The 10,172-nt window shown below is 54.8% G+C and overlaps 1 non-coding gene across 1 annotated transcript; it reads left to right on the forward strand.

Annotated features, from left to right (window-relative positions):
* The first annotated feature begins 5,901 nt into the window (after positions 1-5,901).
* On the forward strand, positions 5,902-6,005 carry LOC114903327. The gene has a single exon (XR_003795712.1). It is a non-coding gene; the product is annotated as a U6 spliceosomal RNA (small nuclear RNA).
* Positions 6,006-10,172: the final 4,167 nt, after the last annotated feature.

The raw sequence follows: 10,172 nt of genomic DNA on the forward strand, positions 1-10,172 counted from the left end.
TGAGGGCTTCCCTGGTGGCGCAGTGGTTGAGAGTCCGCCTGCCGATGCAGGGGACACGGGTTCGTGCCCCGGTCCGGGAAGATCCCACCTGCCGCGGAGCAGCTGGGCCCGTGAGCCATGGCCGCTGAGCCTGCGCGTCCGGAGCCTGTGCTCCGCAACGGGAGAGGCCACAACAGTGAGAGGCCCGCGTACCGCAAAAAAAAAAAAAAAAGTGTCAAATTGAGGCTCATACACCTCCTCCAACCCAGGGGTCTCCAGTCTGGGGAACTGCAGCCTTTACCTAGGGAATGAGCCGGCACAGCTAGAGACAGACAAGCCCGACATTGTCCCCTCCCATGCGAGGGCTCTTGGTGTCTGTGATCTGATGACAACCGCTAAAGCCATGTGCCGGAGCTGCTGCGGGGATGTGGTGAGATTATGCGGGCACGGTGGAGCCCAGTCCGTGTGCCACGACACGGCATCATCACCATTAACTCTATGAAACCCTCACACGGGAGCGACGGAAGGGTTTTGGGAATAGATGGTGGTGATGATTGCGAAACACTGTGAACGTAGTTCATGTCACTGAATTGTACACTTGAAAGATGGCTAAGGAGTTCCCTGGTGGTCCAGTAGTTAAGGCTCCGTGCTTCTACTGCAGGAGCGAAGGGGTTCGATCCCTGGTCGGGGAAGTTCCGCACACTGCGTGGGGTGATCAAAAAAAAAAAAGAGATGGATAAAAAGGCAAATTCTATATTATATATTTAAGCACACACCATGAAAGAGAAACACCATATCGCTTGGTTGGTGGAAGGCACCCAGCACCCCGGGAAAGGACCTGCGGGAAGGGTAGGCGGGTTTCTGTGTCTGGAGCACGGCTGGAATCATCGGGAAGGGGGTGACCATGGCTGGTGAAGGGGGCCTGGGGAGATGGGGTGAGCATAGGGCAGCACTGGAGACATGGGGGAGAGAGCAGACCATATCCAGCAGGGCTGCTCCAGGCTGCAGTCAGGGGCTGGGCGCTGAAAGGTCAGAGAGGAGCCGGTGGGGGGGCCCGGCTCCGTGCCCCACCTGCCACCCTGGACCATCCCTCAACAAACTTCTCACGTAAGCCCAGCGCCTCCTCTCGTGGGAGCACAGATAGTCTCGGCAGCCCTGGTGAGTTACTGCATAGCAGCAGTTACGGTTGGCACCTAAACGGTTTCTTTGGCGAACTGAGATTGGATTGTCAATACCAGCCTCTCTCTAAGGAAGTGAATGTACAAATGTGATGCTTCTGGGACTTCCCTGGTGGCGCAGTGGTTGAGAGTCCGCCTGCCAATGCAGGGAACACAGGTTCGAGCCCTGCTCCGGAAGATCCCACATGCCGCGGAGCAAATAAGCCCGTGTGCCACAACTACTGAGCCTGCGCTCTAGAGCCCGCGAGCCACGACTACTGAAGCTCGTGTGCCTAGAGCCCGTGCTCCGCAACAAGAGAAGCCACTGCAGTGAGAAGCCGGCGCACCACAGCGAAGACCCAATGCAGCCAAAAATAAATAAATTAATTAATTTTTTTAAAAAAGTGATGTTTCTGGCCTCTGAGCTCAAGCTGCTCTGGGTGCCCAGGTGGGGTCTTCATCTGACAGACTGTCCGACAGCTGAGAGTCCCCTCACTCCAATCACTGACATGTGTCCTTGATGGATCAATAAGTCACCCGAGGTTGTCCCCTCTCCTGTTGCAGAATTAATAGGCGGGATTTTTGTTGGTGTTGTAATGGCCGTGTGGCCCGGCTCGCGTTACACAGAGCTGATGGCAGCGCACAGGACAGACAGCGTGCTCCTCCACAGGGCTGGGCGCCGGGAGTCACAGGTGGGTGTCCTGGGCTGGGCCAAAGGATGTGATGGCAGCTGCCAGGGGTCCCCTTCCTTCCCCTGGAGGCTGGGGTCTGGAGGCTGAGGACATCTGAGCTGCAAGGGCCCAGCCCAGGTCCCATTTACAGATGGAAACCCAAGGGCGAAAGGTTTGCCCTGAGCCACATAGCAGGTAACTGAACACCACAGTTTTGTTAAAAATTTTTTTCAGAATTCTTAAAATTCCTAAGCTTAGCACATAAAGTCCTTCATGAAAGAACCCAGATTCCCAATCCACTGGGGATCACTAACTACACACACACACGGGCACACCCCTGCCTTCATTCTAAGGATGAAGGTCATTTCCCGAAGGCGATGCTGTCTCACACCACAGGGCCTTTGCACAAGCCGTTCCCTTTGCCCAGAGCGCTCCCTGCCTTTGCTCAGCCAATCTCTTCCCCTTTTCAAAACCCAGCTGGGAATCCTCTCCCCCAGGAACAATTTCCTCACCTCCGAGCTGGGCTGGGGGCTTCCCTCTGCTCCTGCACTTGTCACACTCTGTGGTGACACGCCTACCTCCCCCACGAAACGTGATGCCTTAGGGGTGGAGCCACACCTCCTTGATCTACAGCCTCACACGTCCTCGTGCCTGGAGCAGAGTAGGTGCTTGATAAAACCTAACTGAATGCATGAATGTCTCCATTTTCTGCCAATAAGGTAATACTATAACTCAGAGACTTTGGCCCTTGCCACCAGGCTGGTTTCACTGGAATCATCCCCTTTCTCTGACTGGGGGCCTGGTCCAGAGCCTGGTGCTGGGGACCCCTCGAGGCCCGAGCAGAGACGCTTGGGCTGTGGCCAGCTACAGGATCCCCACCCTCAGAGGCCGTTCTGAGCCCCCAGCCCCATATGGAGTTGTCCACACGTCAGTGGTCACTGTACCAGTGTCCTGGGGTGGCCGCAACAAAGGACCACAGACTGGGGGCCTTCAAACAACAGACATTTCTTCTCTCCAGTTCTGGAGGCCAGGAGCAAAATCAAGGTGTCGGCAAGGCTGGCTCCTTCCGAGGCCGTGAGGGAGAATCTAGTCCAGGCCCCTCTCCCAGCTTCTGGGGGTTTGCTGGCGATCTTTGGCATTCCTTGTTTTGTAGAAGCATCACCTGTGTCTCTGCTTCTGTCATGACACGGGGTTCTGTCTGTGTCTTCACACAGCGTCTTCCTCCGTGGGTCCCCTCTTCTTACAAGGACACTAGTCATGATGGATTGAAGGCACACCAGGTTCCAGTGGGGCCTCATCTTAACACACATCTTTAGGACACCTGCGAAGACTCTATGTCCAAATAAGGTCACATTCAAAGGCACCAGGGTTGGGACATGGACACATCCCTTTGGGAGATGCAATTCACCCACAACCATCCCTGAAGCCATGGACCCATCTGAGGTTGTCCAAAGCCAGGGCATCAGGGGAGGAAGACAGGGCTCTGGCAAACCCCGGGGGGAACCTGAGGGAGAGCTGGGCAGGGAAGGAGGAGCTTCATTCATCTGATGAGGTTGAATGAGGAGAAGCGGGCGCTTCAAGGAGGAAGACAGCCCAGCCCTGGGAACGCTGTTCTACGTCTCCTGAGACAAGGCCTGAGCGGCGTCCGTGGGATTTGGCTACAAGGAGGCCATGACCTCAGCAGGAACCAAGGGCAGACTGCGGGGTAAGGAGGGCACAGGTAAGAGAAGTGAGAAAGTAAGGGAAGTGGTACCCACACCACCCAGGGGACTGGCTGGGAAAGGGAAGATCCAGTCGGAGGGCAGCAGGGGAAGGGAACTGGGTCGAGGGGGAGACCAGGGGCTTTAAATGCCACTGGAGAGGTCCCGGAGGATGGGGGGCTGAGCATCAGAGGACAAGCAGGTGCCCAGAGGGAAGGGGAGGATGCCCTGACCCGGAGGACGTGCGGGGCCAGGCAGGGTACAGCCAGGAGCCCGGCCCAGCCTGTGGCTCCTCCTTTCTCCATCAACAGCAGAGAGGGTGACCCCAGGCTCTGGGGAGAAGGGAGCGCCCGAGTCCCTGTGCCAGGGCAGCTCCTTCCTCAGTGGAGCTTGTGATCCACAATATTTAAAGGTTCCGGCACACACAGTTCCCTGAACCAGTCTCAGTCTTGATGCCTTTTTGTCCTCATCTTCACACCTGCCAGCAGGTCTCCTCGCCTTCCCACGTCTCCCCTCTCCCCACCCCCACTCTGCTGCACCAAGCCATGGTCCTCTTGGCCCGGACCACAGCAGTCCTCAGGATGGTCCACTGTCCAAACAGCAGCCAGAAGGAGCCATAAAAAGTATAAATCATGATCAAAAACAGTGTAAAGAACATTGAACTTCAACCCACAATCTGGGAGAAAGTATTTGCAACATGCGTGATGGATGAAGAATTTATGTACAAATATATAAAGAGTCCCTACAAATCAATAGGAAAAGAATTTTTAAATAGGAAAAGATACAAACAGTGTTTCACAAAAGAGGAAAAAGGAACGGCCCCGGATCTGATGGAGAAACGATCCATGTCAACCATGAGGGAAGTACAAATGGATGACACGGAAAGGCCATCTCACGCCCAGCGGACTGGTGACATTCAGTCTCACGCTTGGGAATAACGCTGAGGATGTGGAGAGAGGGAAGGTCGGTACGAGCCCCTTGGAAAGCAGGTTCTCTCGGGTCAACTGAGGACTGGAGTCAATGGGCAGACCTTCTGCGAACGCGGGGTCCTGGGTGTGTTCCGAGGGCAACTCCTGCATGTGTCCGGGGCTGTCTCTGATCCTCAAATCGCAGATGAGGGAGCTGAAGGGCGGGAAGGAGATCTGACTTGCGAGCCAGTCTCTGGCCTGGCGCCACCTCCTGCCCAGGATGCTCCAGCCTCGCGGGGCTCCGGCTCGGCAGTCTTGAGAAACTGGCGAGGAGGGAACAGGAAAACTAGAACAGGCGGAGAAAGTCAGGGGGGGCTCAGACAGGACCCCGCCTGCTTGCGACAAGGGGACGCGTGAGTCCTTCCCCGTGTGCAGCTCAGACGTTCCTACCGGGAAGCCGTGATCCGTGATCGAGTCCAGACAAGGGCAGCACCAGCTCAAGACTTCTTGTCTGGAACCAGGCACCGGAGACTCATCACCCCTGGGGGCCCCGAGAACACAGTTGCCCCGCTTTTGTGAGAACAGATGTTCTCTTGAAATTAACAAGCCTGTGAAATGGCATCCCCTGGAGTTAAAGCTAGGTCATAGAAGTGAACGATTGTCCCCCCCTCCAAGGAGCCAAGAGGAAATTAGCAGAAGGATGGAGGTAACCAGGGGCTGGGGGAGGGGCAGGGGGCCGTGCACCGCGGGTAGAGCTTATGTTGGGGGTTGGGTTAGTCAGGGCTCTCCAGAGAAACAGAGCAATAGGACACAGAGAGAAAGGAGATAAATATATAAAGAAACGGCTACAGGTACAGATAAGGATATAGATACAGATATACGTGTACAGATATAGATACAAAGAGATTTATTAGAAGGAATTGCTCACAGGATTACGCAGGAGGCTGGGAAATCCAAAGTCTGCAGAGCTGATGTCTCAGTTGGAGCCCAAAGTCCAGAAGCTGCTGTAGAAGCAGGAAGACCCGATGGTCCAGTTGGAGGGCCGTCCGGCAGGAGAACTCCCTCGGACTTGGGGCGGGTCAGCCTTTCTGTTCTATACAGGCGTTCAAGGGGTTGGGCGATGCCCACCTGCATGGGGGCTGGGCAGTGTGCTTTATTCAGTCCACTGATTCACATGCTAACCTCATCCAAAAGCACCCTCACACACACACACCCAGAATCCTGTTGGACCAAACACCTGGGCACCTGTAGCCCAGGCAAGCTGACAGATAAAATTCACCTTCACAGCGGTGGTGAAAAAGTTTTGGGTAAAAATAGTGGTGTTGGGTACACACTGAAGGTATGTAATGCCACTGAATTATACACTTGCGGATTATTAAATCCTACACGCGCTGTTAAGTACATTTTCCCACAATTTTAAAAGAATGCACGGTGCGGATGTTTGCAATTGCTCCATTTCGTAGGTTAGAAAAAATATATATAACTCTTGCTTCGGCAGCACATATACAACGATTGGAACAGTACAGAGAAGCTTAGCATGGCCCCCTGTGCAAGGATGACCTGCAAATCGGTGAAGTCTTCCATGTTTTTTTATAAGAAGCTATTGGTAGCAAAACCGTTCCCACAAGGTTCCAAACTGGAGTTGGCAAACTGTCCTCAAAGGACCAGGCTTTTGTCATCCAGCCTCCGCTGCCCTTGGATCAGGATGGCAGCCAGAGACTACAGGTGAGTGAGTGAGTGTGGCCGGGTTCCAATAAAACTTTATTTATACTCACAGAAATTTGAATTTCACATAAGATTTTCACATGTCACAAAACACTTTTTTTTTTCTTTCAGTCTTCGAAAAACATAAAAACCGTTCTTAGGTTGCCAGGTGTACAAAAATAGATAGTGGGCTGGTTGTGGCCGGTCAACGGTAGTTTGCTGACCCTGGAGCTAAGCAAAGAGGAGCCGGGGCTAGGCTCCACGGAGGGCGCCAACCCCAAGCCCAGCCGAGGGGGCTCAGCCATGCCTGGGTTCCCCGGGGGTGCTAGGTGGGGGAGGGCATAAGGAGAAATAAGGGGGCAGAACCCTGGGGACCCAGAAGTGCCAACAGCCAGTGGGAAGCAGACCTGTGCTTGGGGGGCCGGGGATCTGACCTCCACCACCATCTCACCCTGGACCGCACGTCCTCCTGATGCCCCAGCCTCTCCCACTGGGCCCCGTCTCACCCTCCTGCCCTCTCAACATCAAGGAAGGTGATGCCCGCTGCTCTGGAAGGCCACATGGGCAACAGGCTGCAAGGGTGACCCCAGGACTGCTGGGGACTGAGACGTGTGCCAGGACGCAGGACCTCCAGCGCCAAAGTGCACACGGTCCCAGGGAAACCGGGATGGTCAGCCACTCTCCAGTCACCCCGACTGGTGCAAGCAGCAGGAGAAGGGACACAGGAGACAACTGCCCCACAGCCCCGGCCCCGGCATCAGGCCTGGCACAGACAGGTGTGCAAGACCCGGGCGTGGTCTCTGCACCTACAGGAAGGGGATGTGCCGTGAGCGAGGGCAAGATACGCTACATACGACCGTAAGGACGCTGCTCCCAGACGCGGCGTAGAGCAAGGAGCGGGGCGATGCCACGTTTCCAAAGCATAAGACGGGCAACTGCTCCACGGGGACCGCCTCTGAGGAAGCACAGGGACTTCTGGCTGCCGCTGCCTTGGTCCTGACCCGCTGCCGGCCCCTCAGGGGTGCTCAGTCTGGAGATGTCCCCACCGCACAGTCAAGGTTGCACACCCCTCCTTGGGCATCTTGCTGGGCGTTCACCGTGGCAGGGCACTGGCCCTTCTACACTTGCCAGTTACCCATGTGACAGCCCTTACTGAGTGCCTCCGTGGGTCTGGGACAGAAAACTCCTTATGGTGTTGTGCTCTCTAACACTCGCAGAGCCCCCAAGGGGTAGGTGTTTTTAATCCCATTTTACAGATGAGAAAACTAAGGCCAAAGAGGTGAAGTCAGTGTCCTAAAGTGACACTGGGCCCCAAGATGAACCCCTGGCCCGTCCTCCTGACTTACAAGGGGCGCACCCTCCCTCCCTGCAGCCTTTTCCTGAGTTTAAGGAAAGGGGGTGCTGATGTCTGGGGTTCCTCCCCAGGAACCCCCAACTCACAGCCCAGACCCTAGACCCAAGGGCAGCCCTCTCCCCTGCTGGAGGCGCTGCCGGCATTCTGTGTACAAATGCCCTGACAAGATGGGTCATCAGTGTGAAATCATTGCCATCAGCAGGGCGCGGCCGCCAGCCTCTCATTATTGCCAAATGAATGACTCCGTTTAGAGAAGTCGTTTGGGGCGCTGTCCCAGACAATGACTCCTGTCAAAAGATTTACCGAAACTCATGGGCAATGCAGCGGGAGGCCCCGTGGGCCTGGCCTCAGCGTTTATCCTGCAGAAAACAAAGATTGCAGCGTGGACCATTTTGCCGCTGAAATTCATGCCTTTTGACCCCAAATGGAGAGATAATCCCAGGGCTTGTTTCCGCTTGAGCCTGGAGATGTTGTAAATAGCTGGCTCTGAAGCGGAACCTCACACTGGCCTCGGGTGTAAGGCAGACCATGAAGCAGACTGTGAAAGGATGTGGCTCGCTGAGGCTCTCCGTCACGCCGCCCCCGTAGGTAGCATCCCCCAGGGGCTTTCTATTCTAAAATTGGGTGCTGGGAAGAGCTCTGGCTCAAGGAGCGTGTTATATGCTTTCTCCATCCCCCAGTGAAGACTATAAACTTGATCGCGATTTATTTTCCTCTTGGCTGCCAGGAAGCTCAGAAGCCAAGAAAAAACCTAAGTACATTAGCAACGCTGGTCCTTTGTAATATAATACCTGCATTCTCTTTTACATTAGTATTGTGGCTTCTGTCTGGATTTTATTATGTTTGTTTAATGTGCCTCGCATTGTAAGCCACTTCAAATCCTTTGTTGAAAGGGTGGGGGTATGAGTAAAATAAAATAACCAAGCAGAGTAGGGAGGGGAGAACAGGAGGCCGGGGACTGTGACCTGCCTCTGGCTGTGACAGCTGTCCGGCTATTTGACCCGTGGACTGAGTGAAACATATTTTCCCTGCCTGGGTATGACTCTGGTTCTAGACCAGCCTGGGTCACCCTTAACTGCCTGGGTATGACTCTGGTTCTAGACCAACTGGGTCACCTGTCCATGAGCATTCTGGATCCTCCACCAGGATTGTATCAGTCAGGTTTGCCTGGTAACAAGCACCCCCTGGTTTCACAGCAACACACATTGATTTTTTTCACTCAGAGCCCGTGTCAGGAGCTCAGCTGTGCCCCATGACTTCCCATCCCAGGACCCAGGCTGAAGGGGAGGCAATTTGGAACGGGCTTTCCTCACGGAAGAGCGAAAAGAGTGAGAGGGCTGGAGAAATCCTGGAATGGCCCCTACAGTTCCTGCTGCAGCATATCTGCCCCCCCCCACCGCCGCCATGCCAACATCAGTGGGCGGGAGGTAGACGCCACCCCCAGGAAGCACTGCGGCCATGGGTTAGGGCACCAGAGGCTTGGATGGACAGCTTCCAGGAAGGTGGAATGGAGAGCCAAAAGCACTAATACAATTTGCCACAAAGACCCCAGAAGGGAAGACCCATACGGGCAGGGTTCCGGCTGGTCGGCTCGCCCACCCATGGGAAGACCAGGCACTTCGTGGGAGCTCCATATATACTGCTCGAACATGCAAACAATGAACGGAGAGCTAATGGGCGGAATGAGTGACCAGCAGGCCCTGGACGCAGGCATGTGTCAGCCTCCACTGCTTCAGTGCCTTCTGCCCGTGAACCAGCCAGCATCTCTCTCTTAATAAGATGGGAAGGCAGGATGACAGTGACAACCTCGTGACACAGTGCATGGCAGCCCCTAGTACCTGCCTGGCCCGTGGCACAGGCTCAGGAAGGCAGCTTCCTTTGGCTTCAACTCCTTTCAGGAGGAGGTCTCATTTCAGCTGGAAAGACCAGGTGACAGACACAGAGTAAGTGTACATATTACAATTATTATACAAGTTAGGATGACGATGATAACAGCCGAGAGTCAGAGAGCAGTCACAGAACCCCAGGAGCTATCCCACGTACCTTACGTGGAGTAACCCATGTGATGCTCACACCCTCACAAGGTAGGAATTATTATCATCCCCATTTTACAGATGAGGAAATTGAGGCAGGGCCGCTTTAAACATGTCTGCACATTCTGGGACCTCCTTGCATCAAGATGCAGGGTCATAGTATATCACACATACACACACACACACCTTGAATCCAGCTGTGCTTGGGACTCCTTGTAACCAATGCCGTGGAAGTGAGGTTAGGAGAGGAAAGGTGATGTGGCCCCAGCCCCATGCTCATCAGGACACTCACACTGAGGGCCCTGACCTACATCCTGAGTCAACCATGTTGTGAGGAAGCCCAGCCATGTGGACACGACAAGCCTGGACACTCGGGTCAGCAGTCCTAGTTTTTGCAGCCCAGGCACCTACCATGGGAGCAATGAGGCTTCGGACAAATCCCGACCCCCAGCCACCGAGTCGTGAGGAGCCTCAAGGCTCCCCAGCAGGGACCCCAGACTTTCGGAGCAGAGACAGGCCACCCACACTGGCTCTTTCCAGAAAAGATTATTGTCTCATGCCCCTAAGTTTGGGGTGGTTTGTTATACGGCAACGGGACGAAGATTGGCTGCCTTGACACATCCAAAGCACCAGGTCTTGACTAGGCCAGTCGACAGGAGCTAAAGA

This window comes from Monodon monoceros, unplaced genomic scaffold, assembly GCF_005190385.1.
Source record: "Monodon monoceros isolate NGI ecotype Baffin Bay Population unplaced genomic scaffold, NGI_Narwhal_1 Super_Scaffold_20, whole genome shotgun sequence".
Taxonomy (NCBI): Eukaryota; Metazoa; Chordata; class Mammalia; order Artiodactyla; family Monodontidae; genus Monodon; species Monodon monoceros.